General features: G+C 43.8%; 1 long non-coding RNA gene across 1 annotated transcript; it reads left to right on the top strand.

The window, feature by feature from the left end:
- Positions 1 to 8,025: 8,025 nt before the first annotated feature.
- On the top strand, positions 8,026 to 23,061 carry LOC147207853 (uncharacterized). Its single transcript, XR_015100499.1, has 6 exons — positions 8,026 to 8,167; positions 12,473 to 12,602; positions 16,338 to 16,424; positions 22,119 to 22,238; positions 22,451 to 22,531; positions 22,608 to 23,061. It is a non-coding gene; the product is annotated as an uncharacterized LOC147207853 (long non-coding RNA).
- The last annotated feature ends 207 nt before the right edge of the window (positions 23,062 to 23,268 follow it).

The raw sequence follows: 23,268 nt of genomic DNA, 5'->3' as shown, positions 1-23,268 counted from the left end.
ATCAACTTCGAAACATAGATCAAGTTAGGCTTTTTCCTGCTCATCATTGTCCATTCCTTTCCCTCCCAGGAACAAAAAGGCATTTAATGCCAATGTTGAATCACAGCAGACTAAACACTGAAAAGCTGTTTTTAAATATGATGGTCATAGTTGTTCTTTTATACTGCAATAAACCACAATTGACTGAAGCTATGACAACTGAAACAAGTTCTAAAATAAAATGCTTTTATTGGTCACCAAGACCAAAAGGAAGAGGTCCAAAGAACGACTTCATCATATATTTGCCCCGGTGGAAAAATAAATGTCTTTTACGCTTCCATATGCATGTCCACATCCAGCTTTCTCATGATTCTTGTATAAATCTCTATCAGGAAGTCAGCCAAGCTCGCGGGCTCTTGCTGCTTGAAAACCATATAATAGTCTCAGGAACCAGAAACACATTTTCTGGTTAGTTGGCAGCAAATGTCCCGTGATGGTCTGGGCTGGCTAACTACGAATGTTATTTACAGTATATGATTGGGTTGGAGATGGCGAGAAATAGCCGAGAAATGCATGCTGCTTTATACTATAATGTAGATGCTACAAGATAAAATAAACATTGATTGTAAAGTGATACAAACAAAAAGTTCAACGTCTGAGACAGAAATAGACAGTCCACCATGGGAATTGTTGGCCTACTATTGCAGGAATGATCTTGCTTGTGCTGCCCTTTACACTTGTTTCATAATGTTTTACTTCTCCACAACAATCCCCATCACTGATTAACATCTGACAAAAGCAGCGCTGCCCACTCTTAACTGCAGGAGATCCTCAAACCATCCGTGAAAGGGAAAGTGGGAAGCAATTTGGTTGAACACTTCATATTATAATGGCTATTTACCTCACCATTGTCGCGCTAAAAGGCTAGCCCTTTAAATGTCTCACGAAAGTAATCTCGCCGCCGGGGACAGTTCATTGAATTTCCTACAGCTGGCCCTTCAATCTGTCTTGCGCTATCCCAAGCGTGCGATGTTAGCGGGCTGATAAAAAAATGAGCACAAAGCTGATCTTGCTTGTGGTTGTGTGTTTTATTCAAGGGCCAGGCCATAATGTGACTCCGAAACACGACTGTTGACTTGTATGTTTGTTTTGATTTGAGACCAAACCGTCAGATAGATGGTGACGTTCATGGAATGGGATTCTCGGATTATGCAATCTTGGAAACTTCAGATGTAACCACACAGGAATCGAGGTGAGGTTTTGGTGGAATTGATTGTTGATTGGTGTTTTGGTGCAATGGAGTCAATTTGGACTCATCATGACCCCTGCTATGTAAAAACTGCTCTGAAAACATTGTTTTCAAGATAACACTACTGGAGGGAGACTAAATGTAGCTGCGCAGCTCACACCACCCCCTAATCTTAAATAATAATAAGAAGAACAGTTACTATTATTATTATTATTGTTGTTATTATTTTGAGCTGCCAATGTCTATCATTTTTGTCGAGTGCCTTACAACAGGACGTGAATATTTTTTACAGCCGTTTGAACATTTTCCCAGTTTCCGCCAAATTTCTGAAAAATAGTTCAGTTCCAATATAGATGACAAATGAATCAGAGAAAATGCTTCAATAAATGGTATTGATTAATTTGAGGAATTTCAGTCAAACATCCATCCCTAATAGGTCTCTCTCTCTCTCTCTCTTCAACCCACACTGTCAGACTCCTGGTGGGTTTCCGTTATGGTAATTGATGCGAGGGAGCTGTGCATTTCAAAGGGTTGTGCAGGAACGGAACTTGGGTCAGAACCTCCGGTGGAGTCTCCATTGGAAGCTCAAAGGCTGTCAGAAACTTTGCTCAGTGAACGCAGACCCCCACCAACATGACACAACCCCTTCGGGCATGATAAAGGATGTACCCCAACAGACTCTGTGACCTGCTCTGTCAGACCTGAACATTATGGTTTGCAGAGGTAGCGCTACGGCGTCATCGTGGAGAGGGATTGGCACAGTCACTGGATATTACCCAGGGAGTCGGGGTGGAGAATCAGTTTCCATTTCACCATGACCTTTCTCTGGTCCCAACGGTGGTCAGCTCCACCGCTACCTCCTTCCTCTCAGATCCCCACTGAGCGGCCTCCGCCCCCGTTGCAGTCTCTCTCCCCCTCGCTCTCTGTTCATTTGTCAACCTATCCATCTCACTCTTTTACTGAGCTACGACAGAACGCTCCTACCCCCCTCGACAAAGAGATCGCATTCCCATAGCTCATCTATCTTCCCATCAGCTGTCCACACAGTGACTTGCTGTGTTAACATTGCACTCGAGTGCAGGCGAATAATGCAGCTGATGAACGCTATGAAAATTACTTCTGAACAACTCCATATCCAGATGACACTGTTCGTGTAAAGCTGGCTAGCGACGAATATGGAAAAGTGAAAAGTGAAGAAAAGTATCGGGCAAGTACTCATAGCGTGATCCCGCACGGTTTGAAAACAATCGGGTGAGGTGGTGCTTTGTACTCTTATCGGTGGTGAGCATATCGGCCTCAGAGTGCAGAGGTGCAGTGTTCGATTCTGGCTCAAGCCTTCCTGTGTGGACTTTGAATGTTCTCCCCATGCCTGCGTGGGTTTTCTTCGGGTACTCCGATTTCCTACCACGTTCCAAAAACATGCGTGGCAGGCCAATGGAACACTCTAAACTGTCCCTAGGTGTGAGTGTGAGCGCAGATGTTTGTTTCTGTGTGTCCTGCAATTGGCTGGCAACCAGTTCAGGGTGTACCCCCACCTGCTGCCCGAAGACAGCTGGGATAGGCTCCAGCATGCCCTCTGCGACCCTTGTGAGGATAAGGAGATTGGAAAATGGATGGATGGAGGATGGATAATTTCATCCAAAGTACAGCAAGTGGCAACATCATAGGTCCTCATCATTGATCTTCATCATTGATCACATTATTAATTGTAGCTAATTTTCCCATCTCAGTGTGGTACTCTGTTATTCTTTGCACACGCCTGTATTGTTTGCATCCACAGAATGTGACTTTCATATTAAAGCACATGCGGTGAATTTATATCATGTCGACAATGCCGGGAAGTTGTTTGTCACACAAGCTGACATGCTGCCGACACGCCCTTCAGCTCCAGCTGTTACAGTTTATGTGCACCTTTTTTCCAGTGGAGTTTACATGGCAGACAAGTGACTCAAATACCATATAAAATGAATGATTAATAATGCAGCTTAAAAGCAACATACGATCATTTTGCTAATCGGAAGAATACAATGAAAGGCCATTCATTGTTGCTTTAGGAGAGGCTTTGATTTGTCACTTTTTTTCCATGCAACTGTGTTGTGATATTTTAATAAGGTGCATTTCGTGAAGATGACGGCTACGTTAGCATCTCACGCTAACCATATCTGTGTGTGTGGTTTTGATGTTTTACATTTCATTAATGGATCATTTCATAACACATGAGGTCTTGAATTTGTGAAGGTGCCATCTTACGACATTACAAAGTTACAAACGAAGCACAATGAACTAGTTTGTGCTGCGGCATAAGGCCAGCTTGTCCCACCACATAAGCTAATGTTTAAACAATACATTAAACAGTCATTTCTCAAGAGCCAACCATCATTACCTGCCACACACAAGCAAACAAAGGTCACAAGACAGTATAGAGACACCTGTGACATCACTGTCAAGAGAAAATAAAGACGCCTGCTAATCGCGCTAATGTCGTCACGCCGCACTTGCTGACAAATGAATCCATTGTGGTGTGATTATCGCTGTTATTCATAGCCTCTTTGCTATGAGGATGATGCATTTGTTACGTTACATTGGGGTGCACACGCAGCAGTTTGCCTGTCGTTGTGTATTACAGGCAAGCCTCTGACATTTCGAAACGCCGAGTAATGCACTCTGCTATATGCGTCGTGTTATTAAAGTACCATTATTTTTGACAGCAAGCCGCTGTTCCCCGTGATTAATTAGCAGTGTTGAGTCGGAGGTGGATCACGCCCGTTTAGAGTCGGGGCTTTAAAAGTAGAAATTAATTGACAAAGTATTGGAAAGAGCCAGAGGCAAGAATCAACTAATTGTTCGCGCATTAGATCCACTTTGGTCAATGACACAGCAATAAATGGGATTTGTTGGGTGCATCAGCTTGATGTGCAATGAGAGAAACCGCAGAGCATGATCTGGTGAGGATCAAACTGAGACATTTTTGCTTTTTTAAAGTCCTGGACTGAGAAGAATGAACCTTGAGTCATGTTTCAACTCTAGCATATGACCTCCAGCCTGCACATGGCCCAAATGTAGCTGCAATACTCCAATGGTTTAGCTTTGATTTATATAGTCCAACTGTCCTGAAGTTGTATACTATTTTTGGGCAAGAAACAAAAGTCACACACCATCTCACCATCGAACCCGAGGTTGACTTCAAAGCAAGGCAAGATGAGAGATTGTTAGAATTAGAAGTTTAGTTTTTTTAATTTTTTCATTTTGGATGAGGCAAGGTGGTGGACTATTGGTTGGCTTGTCTGACCCACAGTTCTGAGGTTCTGAGTTCAAATCATCTGTCTGGCCTTCCTGTGTGGAGTTTGTATGATCTCCAAGCTTGCGTTTCTCCAAGTACTTTGCGTACTTCTTCATCATTCATAGGTTAGATTGGGTTAATTGAAGACTGAAAATTTTCCGTAGGTGTGAATATGAGTGTGAATGGTTGTTTGTTAATACATGCCCTGGACCAATGAACAGCCACTCCAGTGTGTCCCCTGTACCCTTAATCAAATAGAAAAGCTTAAGCTCAGCTGCGACCACAATTAGGACAATAAAGAATTAATGGAAAAATTGATGTTTTACCGATAACATTTTCATTTCACATGTGTATGATGGCTTAGTCTCATCCCACCCTTTTTTGCATGTGCTCTGGATTGAACCCTTTTCTTCTCACTTTTTATTTTGCGATTCATTCACTCTTGACATGTTCCACTCAATACTAATTCATGTTTTGCTTCTTCTTTTGTTTTATACACAAAAAGAGCAGCCCCAAAAAGGGGTGTTTTAACTGAATAATGCTTTGTTATTAACAACAGTTAACTTCCTTCAACCTTTTATCTCACTCGATTTCATTTGAGCGCTGGATTTCTGTAAACTCTTGACGTACATTTTCCTTAAACTTAATATCTGAGTCATGGACAGCTGTGAAAATAGGAAGCAAATCCCAATGCCAGTCATGGGGCCTATCGGTTACGTGTCACACCCTAAACCATTGGTCCATAGCTGTTCCAACACAGTTACTGTTACAAATATACAGCCGTAACTTATCCAAGTTGAGAACCGTTGCCTCTGTTTCTGTAGTTGTGTTCCTGGTCATACAAAAAAAGAGATGGAAAAACACTGCTCGCAAATCGAGATATAAATCTTGGAAGAGCAAGCGTAGGAAAAATAAGCAGAAAAAGAGCAATATTCTCTCCATCCCTGGATGGCCATAAAAAGCAAATTTGCACATGAGTTACCGAGCCTTGATTAAGTTATATTTTTCACTCGCATGCCAATACAGTGTTACTTAAAACATTGTTGGTTCACTTAATACATGTTTTATGGTGGGGAATATAAGTAATGTCACAACAATTTCCCCTATCAGATTGAGAGTTTCTACTGTATCTGTTGGGTAACTTAAGCTTATGAGTTCTGCATTTTTCAAAGGTCCAAGGATAATTGTGAGAGGATATCTATTTTATCTGGCAGAAAATGTAAGTCCCTTTTATTTTTTGCAGCAACACTTTCCTCAAGAGGAATTAAAAAATTATTGCTTTTTAAACATGGCCGTCAATAGATGGGATATGCTTATTTAAAAATATATATCTTGTTGGAATGACACCAGAGCTTTGTTTTTATGTAACCATATAATGACAGATGCATTTTTTTGTTTTTTGTTTTAGTCTACAGGAAGTCTATGGTGACGTTCTGGTGTGCATTGATCTCATGGCTCGTCCCATATCCTTCATACCTTCATCATCATTTACCCACAATGGAATTTTTGTCACTTTGACTCATGCCATCTGCTTGTTTTTGGGTGGTTTGAAAGCAGTGTTTTCAATGTCACGGCCAGTTGCCGGGGATGTTGGCAAAGGGGTGGGGGACTGCACGCTCACAGGCCTTCAATCTCCGCTTTAGTTGAAAGCTGACTGGGATGTGAAGGGAAAGCCTGCCAGTCCAGCGAGTCCCAAGGGTGTGAGGGGGAAGAAACGGGCGAGTGGTAGCCTCAAAACACCTCTCCTTTCATTGCCCTCCCTCCCTGGGCTTTAACAGAAGGTATGTATTTTTGGAGAGACCCCCGGTGATGTGATGGACACGAGCGCCGCGTTTGAAATGGAAACCGGCGCATTCTGCCCTGCCAGGGAGGCACCAGGAATATCCCGGTAGGGACGGACGGTGAAAGGAAATGGAACAAGCGAGGGGGGTGGGCGGTGGGGCAAAAAAAAAAAAAAAAAAACAGCCGTCTTTATTGAGGTTTTCCTTTCAAAAACACGTGCAAATATAGGAGCGACCCTTCCCATTCAGTCACCTCAATAGAGTACCCGCTCACCACCACTGGCGTAGATGGCTTCTTTCTACTCATATCAACTCACTCATGTACACACCGACGACACATGCTGGCTGAGATAACCCAGAGAATAAAAAAGGACATGATAACAGAAATGAATGTAATTCACGAGAAGCGATAAACTAAGCTTAGTCTCTCATGCGCGCATGTGTGTGTGTGTGTGTGTGTGCGTGTGTACTGTTTTTCCCCTTTTCAGTCACCATTTATTTCCCACACAGGAGCAAAATAGGACGTGATGATGCGGTGGCGTGCTAAAGGATGATGCATGTGCTCGCCCTCCTCCCTATAACTCACCTGGCTCCTCCATAGCAGGAAGTGGTCGAGCAAAGGAGTCATATCCTTCAGCCTGCTCCTCATTCAAATGGGCTGGCATCTGTAAACAAGAGCTACGGCTATCATGTAGCAGTCAGATAAGAGAGTGGGGGAAGGAGTCCTCCGGAGAGATGGATCGCAAAGGGCCCAGCACCACCCTGCCACCTTAGGATAATAAACAGCCTCGGAGGAAGGGGACCAGGGAGAAGGCGGAGAGGGGGTCAGATAAGAGCCATCACTCACATCGGTCGCGCTGATAAGACGCAGACGCACTCCGTCACCCCGTGTGACATTTGTTTTTCATTCCACTCCGACGAGGGAGAAGTCAACCTGTTTCATCTCATCAATGGCCGCCGCGCTTCCACTCTTGAAGTCCCCCCCGACCTGCTCAGTGTGTGCCAGCCTCTGACACTGATGGCGGCCGAATGATTGACTAGTGCACAGGACACTCTCCAGCTCATGGCTCCAGTTGAGAGAAACCCAAAGCAAATGTAAATACGCCTCAGTATTCCGTTCCATACGTTCATTTTCTGTACTGCTGTTTCCTGTACTTATTAGGGTCACAGTTGAGCTTATTGAAATCTCAAGGGATCATTGAAATCATGCCTTCATTTTCAATAATGTGAGGAAGTCAGCACAGAAACAAAACAACAGAGCACCTGTTATGAAATACGGTTATATTCAAAAATAAAATAGTTCTTGTTCTTACTGAATTGGTTTGTGGGTTTTTGGTTCCTTGCTCAAGAAAACCCACAGGGCAAATCGCAAATCCAGAGACTTGAACCTGGGGCCCTTCCATTACAGGTCACACTAGCCCATAGTTGCACATTTACAGTAGAGCTCCAAGTTTGCCAAGTACAAATGTTCCCACCTTGACGGCTTATGACTTTTTTTTTTTCCATCATACTATATAAGCCGTAAAACCACTATTCGCGATGCGAGCAGTAATAACCTCATCTCAGTGGGCCGAGAGGGTAAAACAAGCAGGAAAAGAGCAATAGGTTTCCATTCGTCCCTGGCTGGCCATAAAAAGCAGAGTTGGACATGAGTTATTGTGAAATCTCCTTGAACGAAAACTCCAGTTACAAGTTGTAAATGATTCTTTGGAGATTCATAATCCTGACACTGTGCAGTCGCTTCAGTTATTTTGTCTTTTAGCACCTTTTTAATTCCCCAAACAGGCCGGCCGATCGGAGGACATGTAAAGTGGCAGTAAATCCATTCGCCCTTGGCTTGCCTCTGCAGAGGTCACCAACAAGTCGCAGATTGAGAAGGTATAAAATGCTAACTTTACAGCTATTCCCAATTGTTATACGTGGAACTTATGTGCATTGTATTACCACTAATGAAGGGCTAAATTTTCCCTTTTATGACTGGGCCTTTACGAGGAGGGTTGTAAAGCACAAACTTTTTTTCTTTTTCTTTCCTTGCCCATGTTTGTCACCGGTGTTCTGATGGAGGGGGTGTGGGGGGCGGAGGGGGTTCAGACTGAGCACACACTGTTTCCATTAGTTAGGCACTGCTCCCTTGTGGGGGTCATCGTCGGGATTGTGGGAGAGTCCTCGTCCCGTCCGTCAATTTTCGCTGATGTTCGACAGGCAGGAGCACCGATTTCCTCAGATTGCTACGGCGCTAACCACACAGGCGGAAAAAAAAAAAATCCCCGATGTGAGAGGTGAGAGATGAACAGAGGTTGACATTGGTGGTTTGTCTGAATAAAGCTCTGCAAATATGTTCCTGCTCTGGCATAATAGTGAGAAACCAAAAGGCACACCAGTTCTCACGCTAGGCCACTCACGCTGTGTTCATTGGCTTCTGTTGGTCATTTCTAGTGAATGTCTTTCTTTCTATTGTGCAAAGTGATGGTTCTTAATAATAACTGGCTAACAGAGTGATCATATCAATCAAACCCGCGCTTGCTGAATATGTCTCAGACCGTATTTTACTTTGGAATTGACAACAGTGATGCTGGTTTATAAACCTGTTTGGCTGGATGTACAGTACTTGCGGATTGTTCTCCGCAGTGCTCAGAAAGCTGTATTTTAAATTCTTTTAACTTTGGTTTGTATGACTAAGATTAGTACTGTTTATTTCAATCGTGCATCGTGTCAGAAATCAGAGCATTGATTGTATGTTCATTTTGTTCATAGACCAAAGATGGGGTGTAATGATAAGTCGGAAATCACTGTCGTATCCGTAGGTTGGTTTTCAGATCACCTTTTGTTTAACATTCAGTACAGTCAAGGATGGAATGGATCCAGAGTCTGAGTTGTGCTGTGTTTGATTACCAAGAAGACATGTGGCCAGACGACAAGAAATTACAATTGTGGTCCTTACCTGTTCCCGAATGTTTGGGGGACATCTGCACTCTCCTCAATGGCATTCTCTCAACCTTTGATGACATTCATTTTTGACAAGTAGTTGCCTACGCATCCCCTTTAATTGAAATTTGATTGAGCAAAAAAAAAAAAAAATCAACATTTACTATAAGCTTCTAGAAGCTGGGCAGTCAAATCCCATGCAATGAAATAATGATCATAAACCGATGCAAATAGATATAATACATTTCGTCTAAGTTGTAAATGTAGGTCAGTGCTTCTTGATAGCTTTGGAGAAGGTCTGGAAAGGCCTAACTGCATGTAACTACAAAATTATGTTGATTCAAGTGTAACTATCCTGAGGCAACGTCAACATGAGTCTGTATGGTCCAAAGCCTGTGTTGGGCCTGTCAGCGGGAGAGATATTTAAGAGCGAGAGGATAGAGAGGCATTGACAAATCAAGCAATTAAAGGGGGAGGTGATTATGTCATCATTTTCTGGGCCAGGGAAAAGGTCTTGCTATATTTCATATTCACTGTGAATGAATGAAGGATGGATGGAGATGGGAGGGAGGGTGATGGGATAAGGATTGAAATATCTCACCGGGACATTCTGCTTACTTTTTTATTTTGTCCCTTATCGCTGCACGTTCAGCCCTGTTAATATGATGATGAACAATATTTCGTGAAGGGCGGTTCGACGTGTCGCGCCTTGGGGGCGGGGGGGGGGGGGGGGGTTGCCGTGTCTCCTCCCCATGTCCTTCCTTTGTATCATCACTTTTCTCTAAAGACGTATCAGGGGGATAGGTGAGAGAAATCGGAAATGAGGTAGATAATCACCAGGGAGAGAAAACATACTAGGCCAAGACCTTTTTTTTTTACCCCCTTTGGAAAAAAAAAACATTTTCATATCAATAATCAAGTAATTTCTCCACATGCTAATCCATCAAAGCAGGATGGGGGTCTAAGCTTCTTCCCCTTTTCAGGTGTGCCCCCCGCTCCATGGCAGACATTTGTCCCTACCGTGTGCCACACACAAAAGCTAGCGCCCTGTCAGCACTGATTGATCAGAGGGGTGCCGCGGCTATAAAGGAGGAGCCTATCAATGATGCTCTACATCTGCACCTGAAAGGAGCCCCTCGTCTCCTTCGGCGACACAGATAATGAGAGCCGTGCTGTTAACAGCTCCTGGAGCTCTGCTTTTTGTCATGTGTATATAAAGCAAAGTGCTTAGCTTTGAGATGTGAGGTGGGAGAGGAAAAAAAAAACACAGAGGGGCCTATGCTCGGAAGATTAGCATAATGTCTACAAACGCTGACAGGGTTGAATTCCACTCACTCGTTTTGAGATTAGCGGGGCTTTTTTTGGGGGGGGGGCAGTGTATTTGCAGAACAATGCGATTTATATGTTTGATTTTTAATTTTCAGACAATTTTTCGCAGCATCTGCTGGATGTATTTGCCGACGTGTGCATTGTTGGGACTCAAGCCCCCCTGTTTTACATTGCACTCCACAACTAGCTGTGGGAGGTATCCGTACATCATTTCTGTAACCAATTGCGTGGACATTGCAACCAAGGAAAGTAACAGTCACTCAGGGTATGTGCAGGCTTAATGAAACCAAATTTAAGACTCGCAATTTGGTGACATTTTAGACTGGCACAAAGCAGGGTCTATTTTGCTGCGCAGGTGGTGTAACAGGGATTTGGGCGGATTTGATCGAGGCACAGACATACCGATTCTGTGCTTGGCTGATGTGTGTGGTGGATTTCATTCATAAATAAGACAACGCACTACAATCCCTCGGAATCATTGTAAATTTTAATTCAATGAACAAATTAGAGTCATCTTAATAACAGGTGGCACAGTGGACGACAGGTTAGCACATCGGCCTCTAAGTGCAAAGGTGCTGAGTTCGATTCCGGCTCCGACCTTCCTGTGTGGAGTTTGCATATTCTGCCCGTGCCTGAGTGGGTTTTCTCCAGCTACTCTGCTTTCCTCCCATATTCCAAAAACATGCTGGGCAAGGCTGAAGACCAACATCGAATGCCCATGACCTTCAATCCCTTGGGGAGCACTGCATTGAAAATCGGCATCATTGTGTAAAGGACATTGCTATGTGGGCTCAAGGAACTCTATAGAAAACCGTTGTCTGTTCACGCAGCTCATCGCTACATCTACAACTGCAAGGCAAAAATGTACCATGCAAAGCGGAAGCCATACAGTACAGTATATCAAAAATATATGGACCCGAGCTCATCTTTATTAGCTGTCATTGTGCCTTAGCACTTGGACATTGTCATATTGTACGCCACGGTCTCCACTCTGCTGCTGAAGTCTGTTCTCTCACTGCCCTCATTCTCCTGCGAATAAAATGTGTCTCGTAGCTATTTGTCAAAAAGTAAATACCGGACACTGTAAATATCGTTTATTGCTTTTTTTTTTTTTTGTCAGCGTGTCTCATTCTGAATGATGAGTTTAACGGAGCGTGGTGTTCTTTTAGAATAGCTGTGGAGAAGTGCCAACAAAATAAATGGCAACGTCTGCTTTTCGATCCGTACGCAAACATAGCAAGTGCCCCTATGAATGCTGGCCGATTCTTTTGCAGGAGGAAAAGCACAAGATAAAATGTAGAGGCCTCATTAGCAACACATTTATCATCTCCTGTCTGTGATTTAAAAGAATGACTGGGTCAAATCACTTTCAATACCTCAGGGGAAATCAACATTTGTCATTGCAAAGCAAACCTGCCTCTTCTCCCTCGTCTGGCATTAATTTATGCCGCTGAAGCAGCCCCATTCGCCGCCGCGCTGATTTTAATTTCACTCTTGCAAAAAAGCTTGGCCAACTGTCTCCCTCGATTCATTGCTTGAACACACAATTGTCCCTTTCAATTGGCGGAAGTGATACTCACCATGAGCGCGCCTACCAACCCCATCCGCAGACGGCGGGCATGTGATGCAAATGGCCTTTTTGTGCAACGCTTAAGCATGTGAAGCGCTTGCAAATGATTCCTCTGATGTCCACAATTAAAAACGGATTACACCCATGTCGAACCGAACGGGGTACACGCCAGGAACAAGGGGGAAGATGATGTATTATGAATGTGTTATTAATGCACAACTCGGCAAGGTCGGCAAAGTCAAGATGTGTGTTGAAATATGGATGTCACCCTCAAAGAGCAGGCTAACATCGCTGCAAGTGGACCCTCTGGACACACGTTGGGTGATAGAATATTGATATGTTTTTGTTTTTTTTTCCAGCTGTGGACAGTGGAGTCAATGCTAATGCTACCAGCAGCACTGCTCGGGGCTTCCATTTGACAGTGAGCGTTGCAGTCCACATGCACTGACGAATGCTCGTGACCGCACAACTGTCCCAATAGAGATTCCAGTGAGTAGTGCCAAAAATAAAATCACATTTTTGCTGACTTCTTGACAAGTATTTTGAAGGAAGCATGCTACTTAGACCCTGAAACTAACTCTACTGATTGCCGTGAAATGCGAGCTCTTGCGAGTATGAAAGGTAAACAGCGTGTGACTTGAGAGAAAATGACAATGGATAAATAGCTTGATGGTAGACGTGATTAATCCCACAAGGGAAATCGGGGTCTCTTTGGTGTTGTTTTCACAATTTTAGCAGATTGCTCTCTTAGATTGCGTACCACCTGTCTGTCTATTAGCTTTGCTGAGCGAGGATAACAAAGACTTAAGAATGATGAGGCACGCCGTGAGGGAAGGCGGCCAAGAGTGCAGATGCCGAACAAGTCCTGAAAGAAATGCAGGATGGTGCTGAAGCAACACCAGAATGAGCATTTATCTATTTCATGCCAGTTCAGACAGAATAGTCTGCCATATGTAAATAGCAGTTAAATAATGAATGTGCTTCCTCTGCTTTTATTTGCTTTAAGCCCGGCGCAGTCACACACGCGCTGGCTGGCTGGCTGGCACCGAACGAGACACAAATTAGAGGACGTTTTAAAGGAAATATTCAAAGCGCCGCCTGCTTGCTGGAATATCAGTTATTATTTTTGATGTTGCAATTTCTGACACTTTGATGCAATCAGTGAGTAGCCGCGGAATTCAGCCCTCTCCGGGGAGGGAGCTGTCAGGAGTGAGGAGCCGGTTGGGCGGATAATTACGGGAGATCAAACCTTGCTAGTTAGTAGGCAGGGACAGCGAGGCAAATGCCAAAAACCAGCCAATGTTGCGCAAACGCTTGTTAAAGGATATCCTAATTGCTGTAAGTGGTTCCTTCAGGACTGGCACTTCAAACATTGGCTGCTGCATGATGTCATCGCTCCCAACCGCCCCCACTTCACTATCACAATCGGCAAAGTGTGAGGGGACGGGGGCACACCAGACAGTGACCTTCCATTGTCATGACACGTGACCTACAACAGTAGTAGAAAGTGTATTTTGTGGTTGCTGACCGGAGCAGGGTCCACACAAACCAAAGACAGGCCTGACTTTGAGCATTTTTCCAAGGTTGGAAAAAAAATTGATTATAAGGTTTATACTTATGGATTATCCTGTGGGTTGCGGTATTTTGGGAATATTTTTCCTTCCATAAACTGCTCTGAAACCTCTCCAGGGCAGGGCCGACAATCATAAATGTTAAACCTGTTGAAAATGTACGATTGCAAACACTTCTGCGTGTGGTCAACAGAGTTGGGTGGAACCACGGACTCTGTGATTGTCATGTGAAATCGAACGGCAGCGAATTAGAAAGTGTCCCGAAGCTCGTGCTATTAAAAACAGAAGCGAAACTGGTTGTGTTGTTAGTTTGTAAACCCAGCTTCTCCCATGTTTCCCATCTACTACCACATTGCAAAAACTGAATAGAATAAAAAAAATAAAATAAATTAAAAAAAATAAAAAGACTGAATAGCTCAAATGAAATGACATGATTTGTTATTGTCTCCTTAACAGATTATTATTATTTTTCCGTTTTTTTGTTTAATGGCATTTCACTTGCTTATCACTTAAAAATCTGACTTAAGAACATGTTGAGATTTTATTAATGGTTGTTGTGTAAGCTTGAAGTAAGAAAAAAAATTAACAGGTACAGGTAGTATAAGTGGGGCGGCCCGGTAGTCCAGTGGTTAGCACGTCGACTTCACAGTGCAGAGGTACCGGGTTCAATTCCAGCTCCGGCCTCCCTGTGTGGAGTTTGCATGTTCTCCCCCGGGCCTGCGTGGGTTTTCTCCGGGTACTCCGGTTTCCTCCCACATTCCAAAAACATGCATGGCAGGCTGATTGAACACTCTAAATTGTCCCTAGGTGTGAATGTGAGCGTGGTTGGTTGTTCGTCTCTGTGTGCCCTGCGATTGGCTGGCAACCGATTCAGGGTGTCCTCCGCCTACTGCCCGAAGACAGCTGGGATAGGCTCCAGCACCCCCCGCGACCCTAGTGAGGATCAAGCGGTTCGGAAAATGGATGGATGAAGGTAGTATAAGTAGACGACCGTATTTTCCACACTAAAAGGCACACTGGATTATGAGGCGCACCTTCAATGAATGGCCTATTTTGTCTTTTTTTTCATATATTGGACGCATAGCATTATAAGACACAATCTGCAATGCATCCACTAGATGGAGCTGAGCTCAAGTAAATGCCAACAGCACGATCAGATGTCAGTAAAACGTATTTAATAAAGCAGCGACACAGTTCACTTAACCAACAAGTTATAACATTGACTCGTTAACGTTGCACTCTGTTGCCGCTGCTCTCTTTCCGTGTTCAACTGAGTTACGCGATCGCCTTAAGTTTGAACTCTGTGTTGTAAGCATGTCTTACGTATGGTCTACATTGTAGTACTTTTTTTTTTCTCAGTCCAGTTTTGGCAGTGATTATCTAACAGTCTGCATATGCTGTGGCACCATGCTTTTTCTCACAGGTTAGTCTTGAATATACATATATGACAGACATCTAGTGTGGTTTGGTCATGAATGATTTTAAAAATTGGTATGGGTGTAGCGGGCTTTATTGTACTCCGAAGAGAGTGCAGGCTACTTCGTATGCAAACTACAAATGAATACCGGACTTGCGTGATGGCCAACATGATCCGACAAAGGCTCATGTGGCCTTTAATTCAAAGTGAGAACTTGCTGCTTTCTGTCAGTACAGTTTCCAACCTACCGTCCCTTCTGCCGTCCTTCCCTTTGCAGTTCAAAGCAAAGGAGAGGCGAATGTGAGAGCAATTAACAGAAAATCAGTCAGAACAAATTGTTGTATGGGCCGAGAGATGTCGGTTCGTTTGTTGCCAGAGGTATGACCCATTTCGGTCAAAATAACGAAAATAGCTATTGACAAATAAGACACTCATCGATTACGGGAACTTGAAAAAGAATTTTCGAGCTGTTTGCGTCCATCTCACAGCTACATCAAAAGAAAGGCTGTGCAATCAAAAGACAGAGTTCAGAAACAATTCGCATTTCCAAGAGGGCCCCACAAACACAATCACAGTTAACCCATTTAGTCCGTGGCCGCTCATTCTTGCCTCTCCGTGTTGTGAATGCGAAGCTTTAGGGTCATTGATCATCTCATTAAATTCCACCCCCAAGAGAAGGCGATCCTTTTCACACAGCTCAGGAATCCAGACGCACCCCCCCACCGCCCATCAGCCCCCTCTCTTGGAGGCACACACACAAACACGCTCGCGCTGTCAAGCATCGCAAAAGAGTGCCTTTCTCGCACAAGAAAGACAGCTATAAAACGGTAAAATAAAGTCTATTTGGCTGAAAAAGGATCAAATAGGGTGTATCTTTCCCCATAGAGTGCGGAAGAGTTAACATCACAAAGCTTCGAGTCTGTGGGCTATTGGCTCCTCATCTTCAACAAGGGCCTTTCTGGCTTTTCAACGACTGCGGCACTCATAAATCTGTGTGAAACTCTCACTTACTCTTTCAGGCAACAAAAAGTCCAATGTAGAACTCAGAGTTGACACGCTGAGACATTCAAAGTGAGATGAAAATATACTCATGCGGCAACAAGTATTAGTAGATGTCCAAAGTCAATTTGGGAGAGCTGAATCAGAACGATGCAGTTGCTCCTGTGAGAACTCACGAATTACTTGACGGCTCTGCTCCGGATTACGTGATGTATATTCGGCTGTCTATTCCTTCAGGTTGGACCTTGCCGGCTATCGTCCAAGAACAATGGCAAGAGCAGAGCTCAAGCACAGTACAGGGGTCCTGACATGCATCGTATCAAGGTGACAAACAGCATGTAATGAACTAGAATAAGAACAAGATTATGTGATCATGCAACACAAAGAACCTTTTTCAGAAGTTCTTTCCGGGTCATTAACAACTTCAGCAGGGAAGCCCAGACTTCCCTCTCCCCAGTCACTTTGTCTAACACTTCCGGAGGGGCCCCGAGGCTGGGAGACGCGGTCTCTCCAGCATGTCCTGGGTCAGTCCCTGGTCCTCCTCGAGGTGGGACGTGTCCGTTACACCTCACCAACGAGGCAGAGGAGAGGCATCCTACCCAGGTGCGGTAGCGGCTTTCGTGGCCCTCCCAGATGATTGAGCTTCCTCCCCTAATGTTTCAGGATTAATTGCATTTCAATCTATTTCAATGGTGAAAGCTGTTCCGATATATGAGTAAATTGACTTACAAACCAACACACAGAATAATTTCAATCCATCCGTCTATGAAAATCCATAAATCAACCACTCATGCTACCAGTATGCAACTCAAACTTGTGAACCTTTATCTGTGATTGAATGCAAAATTCACTCACAAATATAACTCCTTTAATTAAAAACAATAAGAAAACAAATTCCAGATAATATCAGTGATTGGACCTGTATCTGTTTATTGCTGACTTCTTGACAGGTTGGATTTGTTATGCTCGTTCGACCAGATCAGTTTGCCAAATCCATGCTTTACAAAACAGAAGTTTGCACAACTAAAAACATGTCTTGGATCGACTTGTAAGAGACATTAGGAAATGCAGAAAGAAAAATAAAGATTGGATATGTATGGAATCAACAACTGAGCATTGCCAAGATGTCCTTGAGCAAGAAACCAAAAATCCCCTCCTACTGGGGCTTGTAACCCTGTTGAAGGTTCTGGATTGTTTTAAACCCGATTACAGTGCTTGGTGGCTTTAGGGATGAGGTCATTCTCCACTCAACCGGCTCATGCTGAGAGGCCCCCGTTCACCATCACAGCTTATCTGAGATGCCGGCCTTTCATGTACTTTAATATGACGGCCGTGGGTCTATCAGCTGGCTGTCAACTCCCTGAGTCCGGCGGTGGCATAGCCATACAACATTCTGCCGCTTTGCTTCTGATAGACCTGATTAATTTCGCGGAATGCCGGTTTGTCGTCCCGCAGCCCAGTCAATGACTTCATTCAGTAAGGTGAGGTCACCAGGGGCATTGGCAATAAAGGCGCCGGCATTTCGCAGTAACGACAGCACACTTGGTGTGTGGCTCAAAAAGAAAGCCTTCAAAAATGAGTGAGCCATAAAAAGGAAGAGGAAAACATCCAAGTATCTTTGACTCGGATGCAGCGGTCCTTTAGTGGGACCTTCTTCTGCTTCCTGCCTCCTATTTTGCGAGATAATAATTGGCAGGTCAATGAATTATTTGCACACGGAAGCGACAGTGAGAACATCGTCCCTTTCTGGCAGAAACACCATTAAATGTAACTTTTCTTCACAGGAACAAAGGTTTCCGAAAGGGATTCTTGAATAAAAAAATAAAATGGCTGCTTTCAATCACAAGCCTGAAAAGTTTTTACCGTTGTTAATAATGTGTCAATGTGATGAACAAGCTCTCGGTATGACAGAAGTCGTCCTCCAGTCTCCTTGAGTCGTAACTGATGTGGTCTCACATAACAAGAGTGAACGTGAGGCAAAGCCCTTATTGAATACGTCAAATAAAATTGATGTTGTTCGTTTTTATTTTGAAACCCAGCAGTGATCTCGGGAATTCGGGCTTCCCGATAAACGGAATGGGGGAAACGCCGCAAACTTACGAGGACACGTAACTCACTCTCACACTTATAGGATTGTAATAAAATGACAATTTCTTGAAATGCGGCATAAATTTTCTGGATTGCTCTTGACGTCGGCACCACCCGTAACGGTTGCCTCCACTCTTGCAAGTCCAGTCAATTCATATCGTGCCGTGTCACAAATCACGGCGGGGGCACCCCCCCCCATCAGCCCACGAGAAGTAATATGGCACTCCGGCGGCCTTTCGCCGCTTTGGTTTAACCCGGCCGACACTGGAAAAATAGATAGCCTGCCTACCCATCCGTCCTGCCCACGGGATGGAAAGTGGCTGGAGAGGAGGAGTCTGGAATGAACCGGCAGCCCCAGTCATGATGCACGGTGCTGCGAGCCCATAAACCAGACCATCGGCTGACCTCTGAGGCACAGAGGGGGGAGAACAGGCTGGGCCTTTACGACCATCAACAGATTTAACAGCCAATAATGACTGGAATAACCGCTTAAACCTTTACGGACCCTCACAGCCGCTCCGGAGTGGTGACGGCGGAGCAAGACAGGAATAAAAGGCAAGCTAGCGGCTGAGTGATATATTCAGCCGGTGCGCTGACAGCGGCCATGTTTCAAGCAAAGAGAAAATGACAGATGCGGGGAGGGGAGCACAGTCTGATATGTGCACGCGTTCAACTGGAGCCAACTGGCTTGTCCGCTCCCATTCCTGATGAATGCGTGGCAGGAAAATGTGGACTCGCCATGAGGACAGAAATGATGGTGCAGAGTAAACAAAATAACACTAAAAGTATCCCATTAATTTGGGTTGAGCTACTGAATTCTGTCCAAGAGTGAATCCGTGCACTCGGTTTGGAGTCAATCAGAATCAGCGCAGCCCAATACGAATTTAGTGGGAAAACATACAAAAAAACAAACAAACATGAGTCATTTTTTTCTTTCTACTAAATGGTTCCATTGAGTCCAATGTATTTGCACTTATTGCCTATTATTTATCCAATGGCAATATTGAAATTGTTTGAAGCATTCAAATGTAGGATGTGATCCTCATTGAGAAGAGAATACATAAAAAAGGTACAGCTGATGCAATAATATTAATTCTCAACATTTTCTGTTCTAATATTGCATACATCCGCGTAACGTGCTCAATTGCAAAAGCAACAATACTATTGCCTCCGATACTCGACACAACAGGATAAAAAGCTATTTGAAAGTGAGGTATATGAAGCGTCTTTGCTGTTGAGTTAAAGTGAAATTAAAAACAAAATGTAGTCTGTTTAATAGACCTTTCTCCTTCATCCTGATGACAAGTGAGTTCCAGCACGCTCGCCTCCTTTTGGACTCACATCATAAGGCCAATTCATTAACGGTTGGCAGCAAACTTCATTCTAATTTCCAATAAACTCTCCAAAGCTAATACGCGCTCATGAAAAGGAGGCGCGCTTCACAGGCTGGCACGTGTTCAAGCGACATATGCTCGCATAATCTCTTTAAAAAGCGCCGTCCAAGTCCAAATTTAATTATGTAAGAGCACAAACGGAATCAGAGTGCCGACGCAGCAGAGCTCTGATACGGAACACTGTGCCACTTCCGACGCCATTCTGCTCATTTGTTTATTGCTCCAACCCAGAGTCCACCTCGGCGTCCTCGAGCGGAGCCTCGCTCCAGGATTGGATCATCCTTTTAAGTCCTTGAGATATATTACGATTTTGTTATATGATCCCGGTGCTTTTTAATGGTCTCTCAAGTCATTACATCCGGATGTGATATTTTAACACATCAACGACTTGATTTTATTTTTAGTTGATTAGGATTTACAATCGGTCGTGGACACAAGTGGTTTTGAAATGGTCGCTCGCCCATGTTGGTTTGTGAGGTTTCTGAACACTGTCAGGTGAGTGGCTGGGGTTAGCGCCAAGATTAGGTGCTTAGTCTTCCAATTGATCTAGTAATGAGTGTTGGAACTCGGGTGAGAACTTTACCGGTAAGGTTGGTGAGGCTTTCGATCTCTGGAAAGTTAGGGTTTGGGTTTGTGTACTGTGGCCTAGCCTAAGACTGATGAGGTTTAAGATCTCAAATGGTCACGGTTAGAGTCAGGATAGGGTGTTTAGAGGATAGGGTGCTGATGCTTGGAGTCTTTGTAAGGTGAGAAATATGGTTAGGGTAAGGCCAAAAATGGTCGGGCTTCATCTATGGAGGTTTAGTTCACTAAGGATTTTGATTTCTGTCGCCGAAATGTTAGCAAGGCGCAAACACCCCCCGAAACACTGCTGAGGAGGTGTAAAAAATATATATATACCATCATAAAAATCCCCAAAGTGTCTCCGGCGAGGACTTTATCCAAGATACCAGGTCACCTTTTCTCCCTGTAACCGTATCAATAAATCCCGTGACAAAACTGTATATCTTAAGCACCTTACTGGCGACTCTCCGAGTGCACCGTCTTCACTTGGCACGATAACATTGCGCCCTGCACAATGGTCTAATCTTCATGGCACAGGTAGCGCCGGGATTGTCTTGGATGTGCACTTTGGTTTGTCCCGGCGTTAAAGCCCCCCTCTGTATTCCCTTTCTGTGCTTTTTTTTAACCAATAAATTAAAGAGGATTTCAACAAGGGAGGGGTTAAAATACTCCGAGATAAACAAATCAGGCTAAATAAGTTGGAAAGAGTTTTGCGAACTCATTCGGTAATCGGGGGGCGGGGGGGGGGGGTGCTTAAGATAACCGCGTTTGATTTAGACATTTTCTTACACAAAGAATGCGGAGAAGTGAATCTCTAAGCCATTGCGAGACAGGATTCTTTTTTTTTGGGGTTAGGGTTAGGAAGTATTTTTTTTGTGGGGGGGTGGGGGAGGAAAAAAACTTTCTCAAGCGCATCCCCGGATGAACATTGAAAGCGTTCTAAGTAGCTGAGTTGCTCTTCGACAAAATACCTCAAAGCGTCTGAGATAATACATGTGGATTGAAATGCAATCTGCCTCTCGCGTCTCGCTGAGATAAGTGAAGCATCCGACAAGACCTGACTTCCTCGTCTTATCTGGCGAACACACTTGATACCAGGAAGTCGCTATGCCGGCGGGAAGTCTTTCAGAGATTGCAAAAAGCATCCGATTCTGTGAAACACGGCAAAAGTTCCGCCGCCTTTTGGAAACAATGTTCTTGTGCTACTTTGTGATCAGTCAGCTGTTGTCTTCTAATGTATGCTAAGCTATTGTCATCATTTCATTTGGGGGGGTGGGGGTCGGGGGGGGGGCGTTATTACGAACAAAAACCTTAATATCAACAGTCAAAACTACACTTGAGTAATCCATGCAGGAGCTCTCAGCCTATTTCCACTGTTGATGGATTTGGTGATGCCCCCTCCCCCCCCCCCTCCCCACCACCTACAGCATGAAAATATCTGCTGTACATGTTATACCCTGAGGATACGTTGGCCATGTTCTCATTTAATTACTGATTTCTGATTTTAATATCGTTAAACCCCCGCAAGGATAATCTCTGCCGCATAAAAGGAGAGGAGAATGTGTAAAGTTTTCGGATAAGATGGAAGGATGATCACACTGGAATACATGTCAATGATTTATTTAGAAAAAAAAAAGTGAGTTTGATGTTCAAGTACAAAGAACGTATTCTGTTGTTACATATTAATATACTTATTGCATATAAAAGTGATTTTGTTGTTAAATGCGTTTTTGCAGGCTCATAATTACGCACACAAAAAATGTGATGATAGACTGCACGGTGTTGGACAAGAGGTCTTCAGGAATGAATCCAATATGAACAAGTAGTAAATATTCTTAGTGTGCTATGCCTCGTGTAAGATTCAAATTTGGATGTCTGCCACACAGTCAAGAGATCTGAGTTGGGATTTCCGTCTGAATCAAATCTGTGTGGTGTTTGCATGTTCACTCTGTGTGACGTGTCTTTCTTTCAGATGAAGCGGTACCAGAGCAATCATCCAAAGCCAGCCGGGATAGGCCGCAGTTCACTCAAGACCAAAAAAGGACCAGTAGTGGAGAAAATCGATGCATGAATGAATGGATTAATAAAACAGGTCACGATTGTAGATAACGACATTTCAAGAAAAATGTAACGAAAGTTCTTTTGCCTTGCCTAATTTCTTCCTTCCTTCTAAATCTTGATGATCTCTCGACAGTGATGTTTGTTTTCTGGGAAGCCATCAAAAATCCGTGTTCTGCCAGCCTGCCTTCTTCTTGCATTTTGTGCTTCAGTTCTCTAAAATTGTCTTCTTTTTTTTTTTCACAGGCAACATTGTGGTCTCTCCACAGTGTTGCCGGTCGCCATAGGTTGGTTCTGAGAAGCAACTAAACTGTTCTGCTGTGTCTGGTATGTTTCTCAATGTTTCAATTAATTTCCGTGCAATACTGTAGCGTTTTTTTTTTTCTTTCTTTCTTTTTTCCAGTCAACTCTGACAAGCAGTTGCTGCACAATATTGTGGGAATCCCTTTTGATACCCTGGAGAAGTACTCACCTTATTAGTTTCACCCTGTGTGCCTCGGCTCCCGTCTTCCTCTGTCATGTTATTCCTTTTATTTTGTATTTAATTCATCCACTTTTATTTTACATGTACACATATACCCGATGTTACGTTTTAATATGATTCATATCCCTCCAGCCCACAGTGTGGCACTGTGACTCTTGTCATGTCTTTTTTTTTTTTTTAATGAGACACCTCCCTCCCTCCCTTCTGCTTCACACGCCATCAAATATCAGCGCATATGTGTGTGAGTTTAATTAAGCGCCCTGGTAGCGGCATATTCTTCTGATTCCATCACAAACGCTCCACCACGGAAACCACTTCATTCAGATTGTCTCGGAATATGTTTGAAGAATACCTCATGTGGAAAGGGGAGGGGGGATAATATTAAATACATTTTCTTCAAAGTGTCCGCCTGTAAAGGTTTAGCGACAGACTTGAAAATTCATACGTCGAAGGTGGCCGTTCTCACCTTCCTGAAAACCAAGATCAAAAATTCTCTTATTTCTCTTTCTCTCTGTCTCTCACAAGCAGACACACACATACACACACACAAACACACACACACACGCTCTGACACACACAT

Source organism: Hippocampus guttulatus, chromosome 3 (assembly GCF_054856545.1).
Source record: "Hippocampus guttulatus isolate MCC_2025c chromosome 3, RoL_Hgut_1.0, whole genome shotgun sequence".
Lineage (NCBI taxonomy): Eukaryota > Metazoa > Chordata > Actinopteri > Syngnathiformes > Syngnathidae > Hippocampus > Hippocampus guttulatus.
The sequence above is the reverse complement of the archived record's forward strand: the minus strand, read 5'-3'. Positions and strand labels throughout refer to the sequence as shown.